Genomic DNA, 22,810 nt, shown 5'->3' on the forward strand with positions numbered 1-22,810 from the left:
CATGTTTTGACAAAATTGCCTGCATTAGGAGTATTAACAATAATAATAGATTTAGGGCTCCTTTTATCAAGGCGCGCCACGGGGGTTAGCGCATCAGACATTTCATCACGCGCTAATCCCCGCAGCAGCTTAAAATCCTAATGCCTCGTCAATGGAGGCGTTAGGTACTAGTGCGGCAGGCGGTTTAACGTGCGGTAATCAACGCGTTAAACCGCTACCTCGCCTTTGTAAAAAGACCCCTTAAACCATACATAATTCACAAATCATTTTTGATGTGTTGTATAGTTGAAAAAAATATTAATGAAAATTTAAACAAATCATTTCTAAATAAAACATTTTAAAAACTACAACTAGAAATATGTAATCTATCATTAAAAAGTAACACAATACAGGTTACATGATGGCCTCTTTTTACAAACTGTCTTACTACTACTACTATTAATTATTTCTATAGCGCTACCTGACGCATGCAGCATCTTGGATCTTAAGTTTTCCATGCATTATGATTCCAACAGTGTCACCTTTAAGACAACCCCATCAATAGTGCCAGATACAGCTATGGTATATAGAAATGCAACTGACAAGAATCACTTTCTGTATTATAGTAGCTATCACACCTTAAGTATAAAAATAATCTTCTTTACACACCGTTTCTAAGATTAAGAAGATTATGCAGTGATTTTATAGAATTTAATATAGAGGCTTGGAATACGTCAGGACTCTATCAACAGTGTTCTGACATATTCCTAGCCTGCATATTAAATTCTATAAAATCATTGCATAATTTTCTTAATCTTAGAAACGGTGTGTAAGGAAGATTCTTTTTATACTTAAGGTGTGATAGCTAGATAGAGGCTATCCAGCAAAATGTATGAGGATGGTCTCAGAAGAGCAAGAGCAGCAGACAGATACCAGTTGTTGAAGGTGAATACTGACAGGGGCAAGACTGATTTGCTATACACATTATGATTTTCAGGGCAGGCTGAAGCTGTTCAAAGGGTGCTGGAAAATCACCAGTATATCCTTGAGAGACATTCATGCTTTAAGGAGAAGAGATGGTCACCTATTCTGAAGGATCTAATTGCTCCCTCTGTGTCACCCTTTTTGGATGGACTGTGGATTACAGAAAGAAAGGCCATGTCATTTCTGGAGCATGCTCTGTCTGCAGCAGCTCATTATCAGTAAGCGAGCACTCATAGATCCTTCTATTGGCAAATCTAATCCTTTAAATATTACTCTAATTGTAACTGTGAGAAAGTCATTTGTTATATAATGTGTCCTGTAAACTGATATACAATAAAACATTGGATTGCATGTAACTTGGTTTGCAAGTGTTTTGCAAGACAAGCAAAACATTTGATTAAATTTTAACTTGATATGCAAGCAATGTCTTGCAATACAAGTACATATAGTATACACACATCACAGCTGAGCCGATGGTTCTTCTCTTTCTGACACTGCAAGAGTGTAGTGACTCTTCTAAACAAGTGAGGTCTTGCAATACGAGTACATACAGTATTTTGTTTAAAATTTTTTTTGTTGTTGTGGAATGAATTGTCTTGAGTTTACATTATTTCTTATGGGGAAATTCGCTTTGATATACGAGTGTTTTGGATTACAAGCATGTTTTCGGAGTATTTTGTATCGAAATCGGCACTCGGCACTTGTTGCCAGGGCAGGATTAACCAATAGGCCAAGTAGGCACTTGCCTAGGGCCCGAAATGGTCAGGGGGGCCCGATGAAGGAGGGCATCAACATTGTTTTTTCAAAATGGCGATGAGCCACTCCAGCATCGATCAGAAACACGAGCCCCTCCAATTGGCATTGCGGGCCTCACCCCGATCGGCAATGCGGCCCCCACCCATCGACGGAAAGTAAGACAAGCAAGCAACGCGGGTAAGAAAGGCAGAAATAAATAGGGGGCAGGGGGAGTGAGAAAGAAAGGGAAACAGAAAGAAAAGGGGAGGGGGCAGAAAGAAAAAAAGATAGAAAGAAAAAAATATTGGATGTACAGAAGAAGGAATTGCAATCAGAGACTCATGAAATCACCAGACAAAAATTTAGGAAAAATGATTTTATTTTCAATTTAGTGATCAAAATGTGTCCATTTTGAGAATGTATATCTGGTGTCTATATTTTGCACTATGGCCTCCTTTTACTGAACCGCGATAGTGTTTTTTAGCGAAGGGAGCCTATGAGTGTTGGGAGCTGCGAGGGGCATTCAGCGCAGCTCCCTGTGCTAAAAACCACTATTGCGGTTTAGTAAAAGGGGAGGGAGTATATTTGTCTATTTTTGTATAGTTGTTACTGAGGTGACATTGCATATTTTAAAGTCATCTGCCTTGACCTCTGAAAAAAACCCCGAATACAAATGATAATTAACATTTTCTCTGCATACAGTGTGCTTTGTGCTTTTTAAAATTTTATTGTCGGTAGATCATTTTGACTTGGTCATTTTAAAAGTAGCTCGCTAGCCAAAAAAGTGTCTCTCTACACCTCTTCCCTCGATGCCATGATCTCTTCCCATGGCTTCCAGTATCACCTATATGCTGATGACTCCCAGATCTACCTCTCTACACCCAAAATTTCACCTAAAGTCCAAGAAAAAGTCTCTGCCTGTTTGGCTAACATTGCTGCCTGGATGTCCTGCCATCATCTGAAACAAAAAATGTCCAAGATTGAGGGACTGGTGCTTTGCTTATATTTGGCAGAAGACATCTACAAACTCCACATAAGTAGGGAGAATCTCGGAGAGGGGGAGAGCCAGAAGGCCTTGAGAATGCACAGATGCTCAAGGCCTAAGGTGACCATACGTCCCATTTTGAATGGGACAGTTCCGTTTTCGGATCGCCTGTCCTGTTGTCCCCACATACAGTGGCATCACCAATTTTGTAAAATGAAATACAGAAAAAAAAATCCCAGTACACCAATGCACCTACTGGCAACTATCTGAAAAGTGGGCATGGTTAAGGGTAGAGTTTGAGCATGGAATAACTTAGGTGCCGGTAAATTAAATCAGGAAAAACCTGGCTTAATACACCAGTGCCTAACATTAGGATTCTTATTAATGCCAAAACTGAGTTAGGCTCCACTAGGTGCAATTCTATATACGACACCTTAATTTCATGGACATGCAGTAGGTGCTATTCTCACAGCATCTACTGATTAGGCACCATTTACAGAATCAGACCTTTAATGCCTCCTATTTAGGAAGATGCAGGCTCCTGCAGCTTGGAAAAGAGACGACCAAGGGGAGATATAATTGAAGTCTACAAAATCCTGAGTGGTGTAGAACAGGTACAAGTGGATCGATTTTTTTTTTTTTACTGATTCAAGATTTGCAAAGACTAGGGGGACACTCAATGAAGTTACAGACTAGTAATACTTTTAAAACTAATAGGAAATATTTTTTTTTCACTCAGAGAATAGTTAAGTCCTGGAATGTGTTGCCAAAAGATGTTGGTAAATGTGGTTAATGTAGTTATTTTATTTTATTTTTTTACAGGTTTGGACAAGTTCCTGGAGGAAAGCCATAAACTGCTATTGAGACAGACATGGGAGAAGCCACTGCTTGCCCTTGATTGGTGGCATGGAATGTTGCTGCTATTTGGGTTTTTGCCAGGACTTGAATTAGCCTCCATGAAGACAGGACACTGGGCTAGATTGACTATTGGTCTGATCCAGTAAGGCAATTCTTATGTTAATAGACATTTGGGACTAGGGTCAGTATATGGCGCTGAAAAAACTTGGCATGGAATGCTATTATAAAAATGGTGTTTAGAGTTGGGAGCTTTTTATAGAATAGTTCTTAGAAACAATGACCAAGACAAACTTTGGTCACAAGGATTTACTCCAACTAAAACCTGGTATAAATCCTAGTGCATAAATTAAGTGTGGATTTCCCGAATTCTATCATATTGTGTGCATCTTATGAGAATGCCCATGACCAGTATATAAAAAAAATAAAGATAAATTCAGATCATTTGGATTAGACCTGCATAAATAAGATCCAAGTGGCCTCAAATACAATAAGATGGGCATAATAATAAAAAAAAAACGTCTAAGTCCCCTTTTGGCCTAAGGTCTTAAACGTTGAAAGTAGAAGCAGGGAAAATGTCCATTATAAAAAAAAACATCCAAAAGGAGGGTTCTTTTGATAATGGCCTGCCTCTATGTTCAGTTGTTTAAACGTCCAGACCACCACTACGTCTAAACTTACACCATATAATTAACCTACAAAAAGCCTAAGTCCCAAACGCCCAAAACAAGGGCTTTTAGGCAAAGAAGGAGACAGTCCTTTGCCTAAAAGCTGGATTCTGTAACCGGTGTCTGTCAAAAACAACACCGGTTACAGAATCCCCCCCTACATTGATCCGGGCAGGAGGGAGCACAAGCCTCCTGCCCTGTCGAACTGCGAACCCTCCGATGACATCGGAGCAAGAGGAATCCCAAGCCCTCTTGCCCCATTGAACTGCAACCCTCCCCCCCCCCCCCCGCTGACATCGGGGCAAGAGGGAGCCCAAGCCCTCTTGCCCTGTCGATCTGAGACCCTCCCCCCCACCAACATCGGGGCAAGAGGGAGTCCAAGCCCTCTTGCCTCGTCGAACTGCGACCCCCCGATGACATCGAGGCTAAAGGAAGCCCAAGCCCTCTTGCCCCACAATCCCCAACCCCCCCTCCCCGCTGAGTCCGATGGGGCCAGGAGGGAGGTCAAGCCCTCCTGGCCCAGTGACACCCCCTAACCCCCACCGCCCACTAAAATATGGGCAGGAGGGATCCCAGGCCCTCCTGCCCTCGATGCAACCCCCCCACAACCGACCCCCAAACCCCTGATTCCCCCCCCCGCCAACCCCACGACCCCCCCACCCCCCTCCCCGTATCTTAAAAATAGTTGGTCGGACGGATGGGTGCCAAGCCCGTCCGTCCAACAGTCCAGCCATCTCCGGAATGGCTGGCCTTAGGGCCTGATTGGCCCAGGCGGCTCAAACCCCGCCCACAGTGATCAGCTCGGCCCCTTTTTCAGCACTTATACCTGTTTTGACTTGGTGTAAGTCAAAACGTATAAGTGCCGACTAGACAACCTGCCTAAAGTTTTGGTTATACCTGCTGCACGCCTAGGTCTAGGTCAGCCCACCTCCCGCCCTTTCCCCTCCTCTAAAAACGCTTCTTTTCTCTCTGTGCGTTTAGAGGCAGGGGAAAGGCCTAAGCTGGTTTTAGATACGTCTAAAACAAGCTTTGATTATGGGTACTTGGACGATCAGGCTTTTTGATCATCCAAGTACCCATTTAGGCCACTTTTTAACTTTTTTTTTTTAATTATGAGCCCCTAAGATTCTATCCAATTGCAGAAATAAATTAGTTTTAATGGGGAATAGGACCTCAGTAACCAAAGAATGCAGATATTAATATGCAGTCTGCTTGTATGTATTGGTTCCTTCGTCAATCATTAGTCCAAAAAAATGTAGAATGATTGGGGGTGCTCGACTCGCCACAAATTACCAAGTCCATATAAAGGAAATTAAGGCATGGTGCATTGGGAACACAGCTGGCCAGGCTGTCCTTAAAAAGAAAAGCACAGCAGGTGGTGCCACAAGGTAGTGTTGTGATGTGGTAGGAAATATTTACATTTTACATCAACTTCATTCAAGACACAACACACTAAATTTCACTAAGGCCCTCTTCTATCAACCTGCGATAGCAGTTTTTAGCTCAGGGAGGTGCACTGCTCCCGACGCTCATTGAGTTCCTATGAGCAGCGTGAGCAGCGTGGCTCCCTGCACTGAAAACTGCTATCACAGTTTGATAGAAGAGGGCGTACATTGTGTCCTGAATGAAGTTGATGTAAAATGTAAATATTTCCCACCATACCACAACACTACCTTTGGCACTACCTGCTCTGCTTTTCTTTTTCATTCAATTCTCCATCTTTTAAGTACATTGTAAGAACTTTCAATGAATGAAGGTATTGTTCTGGGACATCATTAAATGGACTGGTCATGAGATGCTAAAGTGTTCTATTTTTATGCATTAAAACAATTAAAAGATGCATATGTTAAATCAAGTTGGCTTTGAATACTAATCAACCTGTTTGCTAAGTAGCATATTTATAGATCTACTTAACACAGATGATAAACATTCTGATCAAATGGCTTAAAATCCTATTAAACTCTAAATTTACATAATGCAAGCTAATGAAGCAACTTGCTAATAGATGGACAGTATGAGCAGTACTTAGAATTTGAGATCTATGCCTCTATGTTTCCTGGGCAATTGCTACCTTGAGATAGTTCTTATCTATTAATGAAACCCCTAAATTAACAGATTTCATATGCACAAGAATATTACTAATAGAAATTCCAGCAAAATAGATTGTAACTTAATGATGCATAAGCCAACTTCCATCCATTTGAGGCCCAGCTTGTGTTATCAGTTCACCATAAAAACTGTATAGATAGCCCTAAGGGCTATAAAATTATCACATCAGCTAGACGTTTTTATTTGTATTATAAAATAACCTAAGGGTTGAATTTTTACAGTGTTTAAAATGATGCTGTTAAAGGGAACTATTCTACTCTGAAATGAATGTGCACTGAAGCATGGCAGTTACCAAAATGCTAGAATAAAGCACAGCATATATTTTAACAGTTAAATACATGTCTTTGCTTCTTAGCATTGCAGAAAGTCTACTAGTTAAAAAGACTGTCTTCCTTTCAATTTTATCACTCCCTGCCCCCTTCCTCCCCGTAAGAAAAATAATTAAAAATTTACTATTAAGGGTAAGGCTAGACTCAATTAGGGCATCGAGGGACACGATGGACCACTGGCCTGACCCAGTAGCGGCAATTCTTATGTTCTTATGCTCTTTACCTTGAAGCACAGGTTCAAAATTCTACTCATACTTATCCCAAAAGCACCAGACTTGGAGCTATCCAAATTGAAATCTACAGACCAGTAGCAAGTATACCTTTTATGATGAAGTGGATTAAATTTGTAGTTGCCTCTCAACTAAAATAATACATTACAAACTGGAATCTATGACCACCCTCCCGATATACCTTCAGAAACCTACACAGTACAGAAACTTCATGATAAATCTTATATCTAGGGCAAGATTAGGGCTAAGCGAATTGGAAGTGTTTGACAAGAAAAACATCAATCTGCCCCTTTATGCCACTTTTTAGATTTTTTTTTTTTTTTAATGAACCCCATTTTGTACTAAACTCTGAAAAATATCCAGATGCGAGGGTGGTTTGAAAGGTTTTGTTTTAAAAACAAGTTAAACAACTTAGGGCTCCTTTCACTAAGGCGCGTTAGGGCCATAACGCATGGAATAGCGTGCGCTAAATCGCCCCGCGTGCAAGACCTTAACGCCAGCATTGAGCTGGCATTATTCTAGAAGTGTACCGCGTGGTAATTTTGTGCGTGCACTAAAAACGCTAGTAAAAGGAGCCCTTAGTCTCCATCAAGGGCTGGACACTTAGGGCTCCTTTTACAAAGGTGCGTTAGGGCCTTAACGCTCGGAATTGTGCACGTTAATTGTAGCATGCACTAGCCGCTACCGCCTCCTTTTAAGCAGGCGTTAATTTTTTAGCTAGTGCACGCTAATTTTGTATGTGCGCTAAAACGCTAGCGCACTTTAGTAAAAGGAGCCCTTAGTCCAGTGAGTTTCCTGGGTTTTATTTTGTACTGTCAGAAAAATAGCTTATGAAAAAAACTGGAAACTCGCCGGACTGTGTACAGCCCTCGATGGAGATTACCGTATTTTCGCGGATATAACGCGCGCGTTATACGTGATTTTACGTACCGCGCATACCCCTCGCGCGTTATATGCCTGAGCGCGGTATACAAAAGTTTTTAAACATAGTTCCCACCCCGCCCGACGCCCGATTCACCTCCCCAGCAGGACCGCTCACACCCCCACCCCGAACGACCGCTCGCACGCGCTCCCACCCGCACCCGCATCCACGATCGGAGCAAGAGGGAGCCCAAGCCCTCTTGCCCGGCCGACTCCCCGACGTCCGATACATCCCCCCCCCGGCAGGACCACTCGCACCCTCACCCCGAAGGACCGCCGACTCCCCAACAATATCGGGCCAGGAGGGAGCCCAAACCCTCCTGGCCACGGCGACCCCCTAACCCCACCCCGCACTACATTACGGGCAGGAGGGATCCCAGGCCCTCCTGCCCTCGACGCAAACCCCCCTCCCTCCAACGACCGCCCCCCCCCAAGAACCTCCGCCCGTCCCCCAGCCGACCCGCGACCCCCCTGGCCGACCCCCACGACACCCCCACCCGCCTTCCCCGTACCTTTGTGTAGTTGGGCCAGAAGGGAGCCCAAACCCTCCTGGCCACGGCGACCCCCTAACCCCACCCCGCACTACATTACGGGCAGGAGGGATCCCAGGCCCTCCTGCCCTCGACGCAAACCCCCCTCCCCCCCAGCCGACCCGCGACCCCCCTGGCCGACCCCCACGACCCCCCCACCCCCCTTCCCCGTACCTTTGGAAGTTGGCCGGACAGACAGGAGCCAAACCCGCCTGTCCGGCAGGCAGCCAACGAAGGAATGAGGCCGGATTGGCCCATCCGTCCTAAAGCTCCGCCTACTGGTGGGGCCTAAGGCGCGTGGGCCAATCAGAATAGGCCCTGGAGCCTTAGGTCCCACCTGGGGGCGGGGCCTGAGACACATGGTCGGGTTTGGCCCATGTGCCTCAGGCCGCGCCCCCAGGTGGGACCTAAGGCTCCAGGGCCTATTCTGATTGGCCCACGCGCCTTAGGCCCCACCAGTAGGCGGAGCTTTAGGACGGATGGGCCAATCCGGCCTCATTCCTTCGTTGGCTGCCTGCCGGACAGGCGGGTTTGGCTCCCGTCTGTCCGGCCAACTTCCAAAGGTACGGGGAAGGGGGGTGGGGGGGTCGTGGGGGTCGGCCAGGGGGGTCGCGGGTCGGCTGGGGGGGAGGGGGGTTTGCGTCGAGGGCAGGAGGGCCTGGGATCCCTCCTGCCCGTAATGTAGTGCGGGGTGGGGTTAGGGGGTCGCCGTGGCCAGGAGGGTTTGGGCTCCCTTCTGGCCCAACTACACAAAGGTACGGGGAAGGCGGGTGGGGGTGTCGTGGGGGTCGGCCAGGGGGGTCGCGGGTCGGCTGGGGGACGGGCGGAGGTTCTTGGGGGGGGGCGGTCGTTGGGGGGAGGGGGTTTGCGTCGAGGGCAGGAGGGCCTGGGATCCCTCCTGCCCGTAATGTAGTGCGGGGTGGGGTTAGGGGGTCGCCGTGGCCAGGAGGGTTTGGGCTCCCTCCTGGCCCGATATTGTTGGGGAGTCGGCGGTCCTTCGGGGTGAGGGTGCGAGTGGTCCTGCCGGGGGGGGGGATGTATCGGACGTCGGGGGGGGCATCAGGCTTTCAGGATGGGGACAGACCTTCAAGGGGGGACAGGACTTCAAGGGAGGACAGTGCACGGAAGTCAGGGGGGGTGAACGGAGAGTCGGGACAGCGCACGGAAAGTCAGGGCGGGCGAAAGGAGAGTCGGGCAGCATGCGCGTTATATGCCTGAGCGCGGTATAGAAAAGTTTTTGTACATATCATCGTGATTTCTGCGCGCTATACCCCTGTGCGCGTTTTACAATGGTGCGCGTTATATCCGCGAAAATACGGTACATTGTTAAACTTGCTTTTTTACCAAACTTTTCAAACTACCCTCATATTTTAACTATCCTTCTGACTCTGAAACAATTAATTTACAAATCTGAAGAAACCTGAAAAAATAATTAAAGGTATCAAAAGCCAATTAGTATATATTATCAGGAATCATGCCACTATACTAAAAAAAAATAATAATCATTGTTCAACTTGAGTTTTAATCATCTACCACAGATAATTCAAAACTTGTGCACTGAAGCGTTTGGCTGTCCCAGGAATTGTTATTGAGCATTTGCAATTAAGTCACAGAACCCCCTTGACAAAAGCAAACATCTGTTGAAGCGCTAGCAATGAGTATTGAGTTGGTATTAGCTGGCAATTTTGAAAGGTTTGTGAGCACATGAAGACCTCAAAAAAGTTTAACTTTTATTTTTGCTAAAGTTTAAAGCTGGATGTTGCAATTTTGAGCACAAGTAAGCACACTTGTTGACATTATTTTTATACATTTGTATATGTATATTTTACCTTGTTTGATGATTTGCATAAGTTTGGAATTATAGGGTCCATTAAGTAATAATTTTTCATTTAATAATATACTATACAGTATATTCTGCATATCCTACAATTCTGTGTGGATTACAAATCATACAGGTACTCAAGCATTATTCCCTAAATGTCCTGGTGGGCTCCCACTCTATCTAATGTACCTGGGGCAATGGGGATTAAGTGACTTGTCCAGGGTCACAAGGAGCGGTGTGGGATTTGAACCCACAACCTCAGGTGCCAAGGCTGTAGCTCTAACCACTGTACTACACACTCCCATATTTAATGATAATAATAATAATAACTTTATTTTTGTATACCGCAAATACCACAAAACAGTTCAGAGCAAGAGACTGTCACGATGTAAGGGACTGTACATATACAGCGAAGATATAGAATCAATTGTCAAGTATAATGGTCATCAGTTTCAATTACAGGAGAGTACCGAGAGAGGAAGGAGAAGCTGAAGGAAAAGAGTACATAGGATTTAGGGGGAGGGAAGGGAAAGACCGGGGAAGGAAGAGAGGTGGTTAAAGTTTGGTGAGATTGGCCGGAAGGGAAGGGGTTAGAAAAATTTATCAAAGAGGTAAGATTTGAGAGATTTCCTGAAGGATTGGTAGGATGGGGCAGATGAGATGAGGGAGGTCAGGCAATCATTCCATCTGCCAGCTTGGAAAGAGAGAGTTCTGTCGAGGAATTTCCTGTAGATGCATCCCTTTGGAGATAGATATTGCATGTGCGGTTGGTACCTGGGAATGCAAAGTGGTGTGACAGGTATATCGGGGATTAGCCAGTTAAGGTTTTGAAGCAGAGGCAGGTGAATTTGAAGATGACCCTGGCTTCTATTGGTAACCAGTGGAGTTTTCTGTAGAAAGAGCTAATATGATCTGACTTTTTGAGGCCAAAGATGAGGCGGACGGCGGTGTTTTGAATGAGTCTCAGACGTTTAATGGTTTTCTTGTAGGAGCCCAAATATATGATGTTGCAGTAATCTAAGGTGCTTAGGACTAGGGATTGGACCAGCAGTCTGAAGGAGGGGAAGTCGAAGTAGTGTTTGATGGTACGGAGTTTCCAGAGGGTGTGAAAGCATTTTTTGACCTGGGCATTGGTGTGGTCTTCGAAAGTTAGGCAGCGGTCTAGGATGACTCCAAGAATTTTGATGGTGGGATTGATTGGGTAAGTAGCTCAGTTAAGTTGCAGGGTGGTGGTCGTTAATTTGTGGTTAGGACTTGCAAGGAAGAATTTAGTTTTTAATGCAGAAAAAAATATTTTGTGGTAATTTGCCTGTCAGTGCATGCTAATCATGTGTTAGCTGTTTATAATTTTTTCAGGAGAGGGCATGTCATGGGAGAGGAACGGAGTACATGATAACCCCCAAATTTTATATATGGCTCCTAAAGCTGTGTGCATACATCAGTGAACATAGCCAATTTAGCTCACAACTTAATTGATTTAATTGGCCTAATTGGTGCTAATAATTGGCAATCAGCACCTTGTAATTGACATTAATTGAGACATTAAAAGTTACACGCATGACTTGGAAAGTGCAATTCTGTACAAAGTATGCGCCAGTTACAGTGTATGAATTTGAAAAGGGGACTTGGCCAGATACGGATCGGGGTGGATTGGGGTATTCCTGTAAGTTACATGCATTGTTATAGAATATGTCTGATGCATGTGTAACTTAGGTGTAAGCATTAAGGCGCTAAGTGCGATTCTATACCTTATAGAATTGCTTTAAGAATGTTCTAGCCTACACCATATATAGAATATGGTTTTAACTGGATAATGCAAGGCTAGCGCCTCCTAAATAAAAAAAATGGAGGAAGTCAAATATGAAGATATTGTATGAGAGAAGACCATCTTGCAAAATATAAAGAGGATAATTTTGGGGTTCTTGCTGGTTTGAATACAATTGCTATGTGAGGTTTGTTATTATTATTGATATATTGTTATTCTTGTTCCTTAATACTTGTTTTGTATAATCTTATGGAATATCAATAAAATTTCCTTGATTCAAAATGAATGAAGTCAATCACACAGCACAAGTACAACAAATAAAATAATAATTGCCAACAAGAAGGAATAGAGGAAATGCATTTATTAACGACCCAAAACAGCCCTATGTTCTGGTGAACTACCTGCAATAGGGGTCAATACACAAGAACATAACACAAGAGTTGCCATACTGGGACAGACTGAAGATTCATCAAGCCCAGTATCCTGTTTCCAACAGTGGCCAACACAGGTCACAAGTATCTGGCAAGATCCCAAGGAGAAAAACAGATTTTATGCTGCTTATCCTAGCAATTTTATTTATTTATTCAATTTTCTATACCATTCTCCCAAAGGAGCTCAGAACGGTTTACATGAATTTATTCGGGTACTCAAGCATTTTTCCCTGTCTGTGTTGGTGGGTTCACAATCTATCTAAGCTGTGGATTTCCCCAAGCCATCTTAATAATGGCTTATGGAATAGATTGTCTCAATTTTGTGGTGATGTGGTTCAGATTTTTCCTGATGTTGCTAGAGCCACTCAATTAAGGAGGAAGGAATTTCTAAAGTTGAAAACTAGAGTAGTGGCTCTTGAAGCATCATTCTTTTTGTAAGTGTTTAATTAAATTATAAGATAGTGGATTTATATTCTGGGATCCCATTCAGTTGCAGCAATTTCTAAGTACACGGGAGACAACATAATTTGTAATTACTGCTGATTATTATGAGGAGTTAAAGTTTGGATATACCCTTATTACTAAAATGTCAAAATTGCCCATTTTATTTTTCATTGAGATATTTGGTAAACCTTTAAGCTGGTCTTCTTATATTGTGGGCTAGAAATGTATATATGAAAATTGATAAATTAAAAAAAATAATAATGGTTTATGGACTTTTGGAAATTATCCAAACCTTTCTTAAACCTTGTTAAGTTAACTACTTTCACTACATTCTCTGGCAATTAATTCCAGAGTTTAATTACCCATTGAGTTAAGAAATATTTTTCTCTGATTTTTTTTTTTAATTTACTACTTGGGAGTTTCATTGCATGCATTTTTGGAAAGAATACTGTAAACAAGTGATTCACATCTACTCATTCCACTCTACTCAGTATTTTATAGACCTTTTGCAATTTTTTACAATCCTCTTGCAATTTAACAACTTTGGACAACTTTTTTCATCAGCAAATTCAATTATCTCACTAACTATTCCCATCTTTAGATCATTTATTTATTTAAGCATTTATATACCACTTATAATCTAAGGGCTCATTTTACAAAGGTGCGCTAGCGTTTTTAGCACACGCATCAGATTAGCACGCACTATCACCTGCTCAAGAGGAGACGGTAGCGGCTAGCGCGTGCGGCATTTTAGCGTGCGCTAAGCGCATGCTAAAATGTAATGTAATGTAATTTATTTTTTATATACCGCTACATCCGTTAGGTTCTAAGCGGTTTGAAGAAAATATACATTAAGATTATAAATGAGAAGTAAGAAGGTACTTAAAAAATTCCCTTACTGTCCCGAAGGCTCACAATCTAACTAAAGTACCTGGAAATTAATAAAGAAGAGAAAATAAAGATGGTTGAAAAAAGAAAAATTCTATATGAACTTATAGGATGGAAATTAAACTGACAGTGAAGAACTGTATGAAAAATACATATGGAATGCAGTTAGAGAGGGTAGGTTACAATCTATTTATGGTATTTGTTTAATTGGAAGGTGTTAAGGTGGGTAATTTGGGGGAAGGTTATGTAAAAGGAGCCCTAAGTGGTTTACATTCAGGTACTCAAACATCTTTTTCCTATCTGTCCTGGTAGGCTTACACTTTACCTGGTGGCAATGGGGGATTAAGTGACTTGCCTAGGGTCACAAGGAGCAGCATGGAATTTGAACCCACAACCTCAGGGTACTGAGGCTGTAGTTGTAACCACTGTACCACACACTCCCCCATTGATAAATATGTTAAAAAAAATCAGTGGTCCCAGCACAGACCCCTGGGGGACTCCACTATTTACCCTTCTTCATTGAGAATATTAACCATTTAACCCTACTTTCTGTTTTCTATCTTTCAACCAGTTCTTAATCCATAGTAGGATGTTATCTCCTATCCCATGACTTTAATTTCTTCAGAAGTCTTTTATGAAGTAAAAAGTTATTTTTCAATGTTTCCTAAGAACAATCAATTAAGGTGCTGATATGATGACAAGGTATTGTAAAATTCTACTGTTCAAGTGGCACTAGAGACCTTTTTTTATGGATGCTGCTCCAAAAGTGGAATTTTACAGTACCTTGTCATTTTTTTTAACATCATATCAGCACCTTAATTGATTGTTCTTAGGAAACACTGAAACATAAGCTTTATCATTGAATAACTTTTGACACAAGCATTCAGAAAACCTATAAATAATGTGGCATTTATTTTAGAAGCTCTCTTGTCAGTTTTCAGTGTCTAAAATCTGTCATTTCAATATCCACATTACATGGACATCCAAATACCAATTTTATAAAGCAAGAATATGGATATCTAAAACTGCTGTGTGACCATATGGCAAGAGGGTCTGGCCATGTTATCCACATTACATGGACATCCAAATACCAATTTTATAAAGCAAGAATATGGATATCTAAAACTGCTGTATGACCATATGGCAAGAGGGTCTGGCCATGTTTTGGGTGGGACTAGGGAGGGGGCCAAAAGATGGACATTCTGTTTACAAAAAGGGAAGTAATGACCATGTTCAAAAAGATGGTCATCTTTTATTTAGACCTGGTACTTGCTAAATCCAGGATACAGAAAGGAGCTCTGATTGAGCATTTCTCCAGTGAATGAAGTAAAGGATGTCACAATAGATATTTTTCTGTCCCTGAAGGGCTTACAATCACTGTTTTCTCTAAGCTGAGCAAGAGTCTTCCATCTACAGTCCTGCCAGTGGAGGACTGTTTCACTTCCACGTTTTCAATAATAAGGAACAAGCAAGCTTTGCAGGATTCCAAGGAACTTACCTGTTTCTATTAACTGAAAACACAATATTGAAGCACCACCCCCTACTGGCAGAATTGCAGTTGGAGGACTTCAGCTCATCTTAGACTAGAAGAAACAGTGCTTACAATTAAAATAATATAATAAAATAAACATAAATTACAAAATGGTATCATAGTATTGCCGATTTGGTTCTTGGTAGGCTGTTATAATCATTAGACTACTTCATTACAAAGAATTCTCTATGGCCATGTTATACCATGGATGTTCATCTGCACCACCCCTATAATGAGAGCAATGCAGCTGGAGGACTTTGGCTCAGCTTAGAGAAAACAGTGCTTACAATTAAAATAAAAAAGAAACAAAAATTACAAAATGTTGACATGGTATTTGAACCTACGACTTTCACTTGGTAGACTGTTCTAACCATTAGATTACTCCATTACAAGAAATTCCCTATGGTCATTTTATAATATGGATGTTCCTCTGCTGCTACACAGACATCCATGTCTCTTGTTTTGCCCTGTTCATAGTTTGGAAATTTCAGTTTATAAAACTAGGTTCATGCTGGAGGTAGCCAGAACTTGGACATCCATTTTCTTCCATATTAGAACAGGCTATATGTCAGCAGATCCTATTCTAAATGCATGAGATATGAATGTCCATATCTGCCATGCAGACTTGGATGTCCATATTCTGAATTGGATGTTTTTTCTAAAGTTCCACTCCACATTATTAATCTCAAAGTAGGCAGCCTTTTTATAATAGAGAAATTTAAACTTCAAAAAAGAGACATCAAATCGTAGGCAGAAAAAAACAATCTAATATTTAGCTTCCAATGTCCAAATAATCCTGAGTTTGCACTGTTTTGTCTTCATAGACTATATTAAGGATTAAATAACCACCACATTATCCTGCTGCCATTTCAGACTGCAAATATATTGCAGTGTACTATCTCAAATATGGTGCTTCAGTGTCTTTCACTTTCCAAATACAGAATTACACATTTAAAAGCTGACATCACAGCTGAGAAACCTTCGGTATTCAGAACACTGCATGAACCAGCAATGTTCATTAATATGTTCACTATAACTGTTGTTACAAACCAATGGTTTTTAATATTAATCTCGGATATAATGTTTAAGAAAATCCAAGTTAAATTTACTTTGAACAGATTACTAGACCCATTAAGATCAGACTAGCACTCATATCTAACACAGATTGTCCACTACTTGGGACTTGATGGACCTTTGTTCTGACCCAGCATGGCATATATTATATTCTCATAGTCTTATAAAAGAACGTGGGCAGAGGTAAAGAGAGAGGTGAAAACAAGGGTGGGTATAGCATAGAATACTCATGTTGCAAGCTACTTTTATTTATTTATGTCATGCTTATAAACTGCAGAACTGATTAAAACAAGTCTATGAGATAAATGACTAGGAACTAATAGGCCACAACTCTCATAAACCAGCTGGGTCAATGATGAGCTTGGAGGTGGTCATATCTTATCCTGCAGAAATTATGTGAACAGCCTCACTAGTTTTTGTAATTGCTTAGATTATTACAATTCTTGGGGGTAAGACATGCAGCATGAAGAGATCTAAAGATCAGATTAAGAATGGGAGCTTGTATGCTCATCTACTCAGAATGCTAGAAAACCAAACAAAGACAAGAAAAACTGGCTAATGCTAGAAGAGATATCCTGTAAGCAGTCAGACTTGCACAGCTGGTAGTTGGGGATTTAAATTTAGCAATGCAAACCAGAAAAAAAGGAGCAGAAAGAATGGGCCAAAAGATTTTTATCTGCTCTCATCTACTTGGTTTAAATGTTATAATCACTTAGAGCTGACATCAACTCTGAATGGCTGCGTGATATGAAATCAGCAGAAAGTGCTTACAATCATTTAGAATCACATTCTGAGTACCATAACTAAGCAGTCTGTCCATCTGTTATTGATTCTGTGCATAATAATTTTGGCCCAAGTTAGGTTTTCCAATCTGCTATGAGCATCAGTATCCATAATCACCCATCTGCACTGCCACCCTCTAGAATCCCCCACTGAAATTTGTTTTCTGACTCAGATGTGCCAATATACAGTACTTGAAGCAAGATGATGTTAATAAACTTTAACTGAGTTTCTTCAGACAAAAGGTCTTTTCAAGAAAAATATATACAATTTTAATACTGTAGACTTTTAGGGGTATAACATGTCCTAAAAATTGCACTTAGATGCCCTAATCACTGGGATGTCCAAGTGCCGATAATCAAAAATGTTTTCCTGGATGTCTAGTGAGACATTTCACTCGCTGTGTTTTCCAGAGCTCAAGGGGGAGTGTTAAGATGTTGTTATCTATTTGGCGTGCTTTTAGTGTGCTTTGGGCTTGCCAGACTTGGACATCTTGCACTTTGTTTTGGGCTAGACCTCTTATGGAAGCATCTAAATGCTAAAGCGTTACCCAAACTGACCAGATGACCACTTGAGAGATTAAGTAATGACCCCCCCCCCCCCCCACACACACACAAACTCTCCCAGTAGTCACTGCCCCCTCCCACCCTCCAAAACTCTGAATGAAATAGTACATACCTGTCTCTGGAACAGCAGCATTTGGTATGGAAAAGTCTAGTAAAGCATCACACAGGTGTCTTAAGTAGTCAGGTTGGTGAACTAGTGAATTGGAGACAGGAGAAATCAGACCCATAAGACACTCTAACCACAACATCTATGGTGCTAAGTATGAGCCCATCAAAACCCACCTATAGCCATAAGGGCTATAGTAGGTTGGGGGCATTTTAAAGAACTCAGCTCAAATTATAAGGGTATATGGTGAGATGTACATATGGTACTCTTTATGTAAAGTTCACAGCAGTGCCCTCTAAGGTGCCCCACTGCTATGTTGGCAAGTCAGTGTGGTCAGTCCATTAGAATGGTGGCCCCTTCCACATCTAAACGGTGCTTAATTTGGTAATTTCTAACTTGGATGTTTTTGTGGTCAAAAATGGTGAATAAAGTTAGACCTCCTAGTGATTTAGACAAGATGTCCAAGTAGGTGATTTTCAAAAAAAAAATAAATTATATATATATATATATATACTAGTGTTTAAGCCCGTTACATTAACGGGTGCTAGAATATATGCCTATTTGTCTTTCTTTATTTATGTCTCTCTCCCTGCTCCTGTCTCTTTCTTCCTTTCTTTCTGTCTCTCTCCCTCCTGCTATTTTTTTCTCTCTCTCCCTGGCACCCTTTGTCTTTCTGTCTGTCTCTCTGGTCCCCTGTCTGTCTTTATTTCTGTCTGTCTCTCTCCCTGGCCTCCTTTGTCTGTATTTCTTTCTGTCTCTCCTCCCCGCCTCACCCCCCCCCACTTTCCTTTGCAGAAGCAGCAGCGGTATTTCCCTTCCCCTCCAGGTCCCTGTGAAGCAATTCCCTTCTCTTACCGTGAGCTGTCCTGCTCCGTTCGGCCCCTCCCTTCTCTTAATGCGATCTGGCCTGCTCCGTTCGGCCCCTCCCCCTTCCCTTCCCGCGGGCTGGCCTGCTGCGGCCAAAGGTTTTTGTTTCAAGTTTTAAAAGTGCCGGCGGCGGCTCCTCTCACGCTGCTGATCCTCCTGTAAAGAGCAGCCTGTGATGGTGGCCGGCTTTAGCGAACCTCGCAGGCCGCTCTCCAGCCTCGGTAGCATGTTCCCTCTGATGCACGGGATCGCGTCAGAGGGAACGTGCTATCGAGTTGGAGAGTGGCCTGCGAGGTTCGCTAAAGCCAGCCACCATTGCAGGCTGCTCTTTACAGGAGGATCAGCAGCAGCAATAGCAGCAGCGGCAGCGGCAGCGGCGAGTGAGGGCCGAGGTGTGTTCCCTGCTGAGGACGCAGTCAGGGAGAGAGCTTGCCTGGCTTCCAGGGTAAGTGAGGGCGGGAGGAGGGGAGTGGCCAGAATGTTCCCTGCCGCTGGGTTGGCTGCCTCGGATCACACACCACAGTGGCAGGGAACACGAAATCCTAAGTGTGCATGTGCGCTTAGGGTTTTATTATATAGTATAGATAGATAGATAGATAGATAGATAGATAGATAGATAGATAGATAGATAGATAGATAGATAGATAGATAGATAGATAGATAGATAGATAGATAGATAGATAGATGGATGTCCCATTTGAAAATTGACATTTCTGTGCTTTCTAATTTGGACATTTAGCAGGAAACTTCCTACTGGCTTCAAATCTCATAATGCTTTAGACTTACTTATTGGAAGTTTGAAGTTCAAAACATCAGCATGCTAGCAGAATTTTTAGCCATTTCTGGGTTTAAACTTACAGTGGTACCTTGGTTTGCAAACATAATTTGTTCCAGAAGCATGCTTGTAATCCAAAACACTCATATATCAAAGCAAATTTCCCCATAGGAAATAATGGAAACGCGCACGATTCGTTCCACGACCCCAAAACTTTAATATACTGTACGTACTTATATTGTAAGATCTCGCTTGTTTAGAACAGTCGCTACACTCCTGCAGCATATTGAGATTAGGTGGAAACTCAGGGAATTTAGGACTGTGTAGACTTTGAGCCAAACGGGATGGAATTGGGCACTGGCAGAATGAGTAGGGGTTCAGGGACTATGCAACAGTGAAGGCAAGGCCAGGATGTATTGGGCTAGGGTATATTGTACTGCGAGCAAATTATGTGTGTATGCTGTGCGTGATTGTATGACACTTAATTGCTGCCTTCAGCTAGCTGCGCTTAATGGAGCGACGCACATATGTTGTGCATACTGTGATGACGTGGCACGCATCGAGTGCTTGTATTGCAAGACAATGCTCGTTTATTAAGTTAAAAATTAATACAATGTTTTGCTCGTCTTGCAAAACACTCGCAAACCGCGCTAATCGCTATCCAAGGTTTGACTGTATGTCCTAAAACAGTTTGTCATTTGTAATCCCTGATTTTACCAATTGAAATCAGTGGTGCAGATCCCATTTTTGCAATAGTTTCAAGTTTAGTTTCAAGTTTATTAGGATTTTTATATACCGCCTATCAAGGTTATCTAAGCGGTTTTACAATCATACTCAAGTATTTTCCCTATCTGTCCCGGTGGGCTCACAATTTATCTAACGTACCTGGGGCTATGGAGGATTAAGCGACTTGCCCAGGGTCACAAGGAGCAGCGCGGGGTTTGAACCCACAACCCCAGGGTGCTGAGGCTGTAGCTTCAACCACTGCGCCACACACTCCTCCTCCAATAGGATAAGGCAGCCCAAAATCCAGGACTAGCTTAGAACCTCCCTCTGGATAATGGGCGGCTTGATAGCTTTGTGCTAGTGGTTTATCATAGCTCCTTTAAAGTAGCTAAATTTAAAGCATTGAAAGCAGAGGTGTACCTAGGGTATGTGACACCTGGGGCCCATTGTTTTTTGATACCCCCTGCTATTGGCTCATTGGCTTCCAGTCATTCATAGAATTACTCATAAATTATGTACAATTATTTTTAAAACATTAGAAAATAAGACTCCAGCATTTTTATTTAGGTTACTTATCCCCTATTCAGTTAATAGAATTTTACGATCTAGTGAACGGAACCTTTTATCAATTCCTTCGCTAAAAATTATTAGTACAAGAAGACAATTTATCTTCTCATGTACAGCACCTCAGATTTGGAATGCGCTTCCCATGTTTTTACGGGAGGAGAAGGTGTTTAGGAAATTTAAAAGCGAGTTAAAAACCTTTCTGTTTAAAGATGCATTTGCAAATTAATTATAAAATTTATTTTATAGAGTTATTTTAAGGAATTATTTTGCTTTTACTTGTCTTCCAACTTCCTTTTGTATTTTCCTTGTATGTGCTTTCTTTACTATAAAAAATGTATTTCATCCCCTCATACCTTTTGTTTATATTATAATTAATTAAGTGTATGTAATGTTTTTGTTTTCCTTAAGAATGTATATTTTGCTGTACATCGCTTAGAAATCCGATTAAGCGATTCAACAAGCCAACTAATAAACTTGAAACTTGAAACTATCATTTTTGACACACTCCCTGCCAATTAAAAAAAAATATTTTAGTAATGTTCGCCCCAGGTGCCATTCATGAGGGGGTGTTCCCGGCCTAGGAGTCATGGTCCATGAACTTCTGTTCTCACGGCCCAGTGCCAAGGCTCTGGATAGTCTCTGTGGCCCAGCATGTTCCTAGCCTTCTCGCCCTTTACCTTTTGTGAAGCTGAAAAAACTGCCAGCCTCGGCAGTGATTCAGCTAAGTTGCCCGCAGCTCCCCTTCCTGCTTTCTGTGTCTGCCTCTATAATCCACCCGGGCGGAAACAGGAAGTTGCGTCATTGGCAGACGCGGAAAGCAGGAAGGGGAGCCGCGGGCGACGTAGCTGAATCACTGCCAAGGCCAGCAGTTTTTTCAGCTTCACGGAAGGTAAAGGAAGAGAAGGCTGGGAACATGCTGGGCCACGGGGACTATCCAGAGCCTTGGCACCTGGCCGTGTGAAGGGAAGTTCCCGGACCATGACTCCCAGGCTGGGAACACCCCCCTCATGGCTGGCACCCGGGGCGGACTGCCCCTCCCGCCCTCCCCTTGGTACGCCACTGATTAAAAGGCATTCTGGGGTACAGAGTGGCATGGAGCATGCTTGATTTTTGATATACAATTGCCGTTAACATCTAAAACTGTATTTTGGAAATGTTTGGGGAATGCTGAATCATTAAATGCAGCAGATGCCCTATTAATGGATTTTATGCTCAACATGTCTCTCAAAGTTAACAACTGGAAGAATCCCACGCATGTAGATTTCAATGTCTGGTAGAACCTGACTGTCGCTATAGAAACTATGAACGGGTAGAAAGCACAAATGTTAATAATGTGGAGGCTAGAAGTCAGTTCTGGTGTAGATTCGATGAGTATGTTGGAAACCGACAATATTGATTGTGCACATGCACCAACACCCTGTGTTCTTTTTCTCTGTTGTTTGTCATTGTAGTTTAAATTCTACAATCAGGTTTGAATATAAAATATTAAAATAACCTTTTAACATAAGCCTATCTTGAGTGTTTCTAGAGTATTAATTTTTAAAGAGGTTGTTAGTAATCCGGTGCTTCTGTTTTGTGTGTATCTGTTTAATTTGTGTGCATTCCGGTGCATTGACATGTATAACTGATGACCTAGGTATGGAGGGACCTTAGTGCCTATGTGTCTTTATAATTAGGCCTATACAACCTGCAGAAGTTATGGGTAAAATGAATTGGATTACATTTACTGCTGCAATGAAGCAAGTATAAATTTTTCATGCATATATGATAAACAGTGGATATAAATCCAGACTCCTATATGTTCTGTTTAAAATCTTCTCCCATACATACTACTACTGCTATTTATCATTTCGGTAGTGCTGAAAAGCATATGCAGCATTGTAGAAGCAACACACAATAGATGGTCTCTGCTCAGAAGAACTTATAATCTAATTGCACAGACAGACTGGACATATGGGGGGGGGTTGTGGAGTTTCTTGCAGAGAGAATGATAGGATGGGCATGGGTAATTTTATGGTGAGTTGAAGGCAGCGTCAAAAAAGTGGATCTTGGTAGCTTGGATTTGAATATTGCCAGAGACGGCACCTGACATAATGATTTGGGCAGTTTGTTCCATGTGTACTGCGCAGTCAAATAGAAAGGA

The 22,810-nt window shown here is 42.2% G+C and overlaps 1 long non-coding RNA gene across 1 annotated transcript; it reads right to left on the reverse strand.

The window, feature by feature from the left end:
* Positions 1 to 882: 882 nt before the first annotated feature.
* On the reverse strand, positions 883 to 18,639 carry LOC117356014. Its single transcript, XR_004538512.1, has 3 exons — positions 18,588 to 18,639; positions 17,739 to 17,819; positions 883 to 1,113 (listed from the first exon to the last, which is right to left on the reverse strand). It is a non-coding gene; the product is annotated as an uncharacterized LOC117356014 (long non-coding RNA).
* Between the last annotated feature and the right edge of the window lie 4,171 nt (positions 18,640 to 22,810).

This window comes from Geotrypetes seraphini, chromosome 2 (genome assembly GCF_902459505.1).
Source record: "Geotrypetes seraphini chromosome 2, aGeoSer1.1, whole genome shotgun sequence".
Taxonomy (NCBI): Eukaryota; Metazoa; Chordata; class Amphibia; order Gymnophiona; family Dermophiidae; genus Geotrypetes; species Geotrypetes seraphini.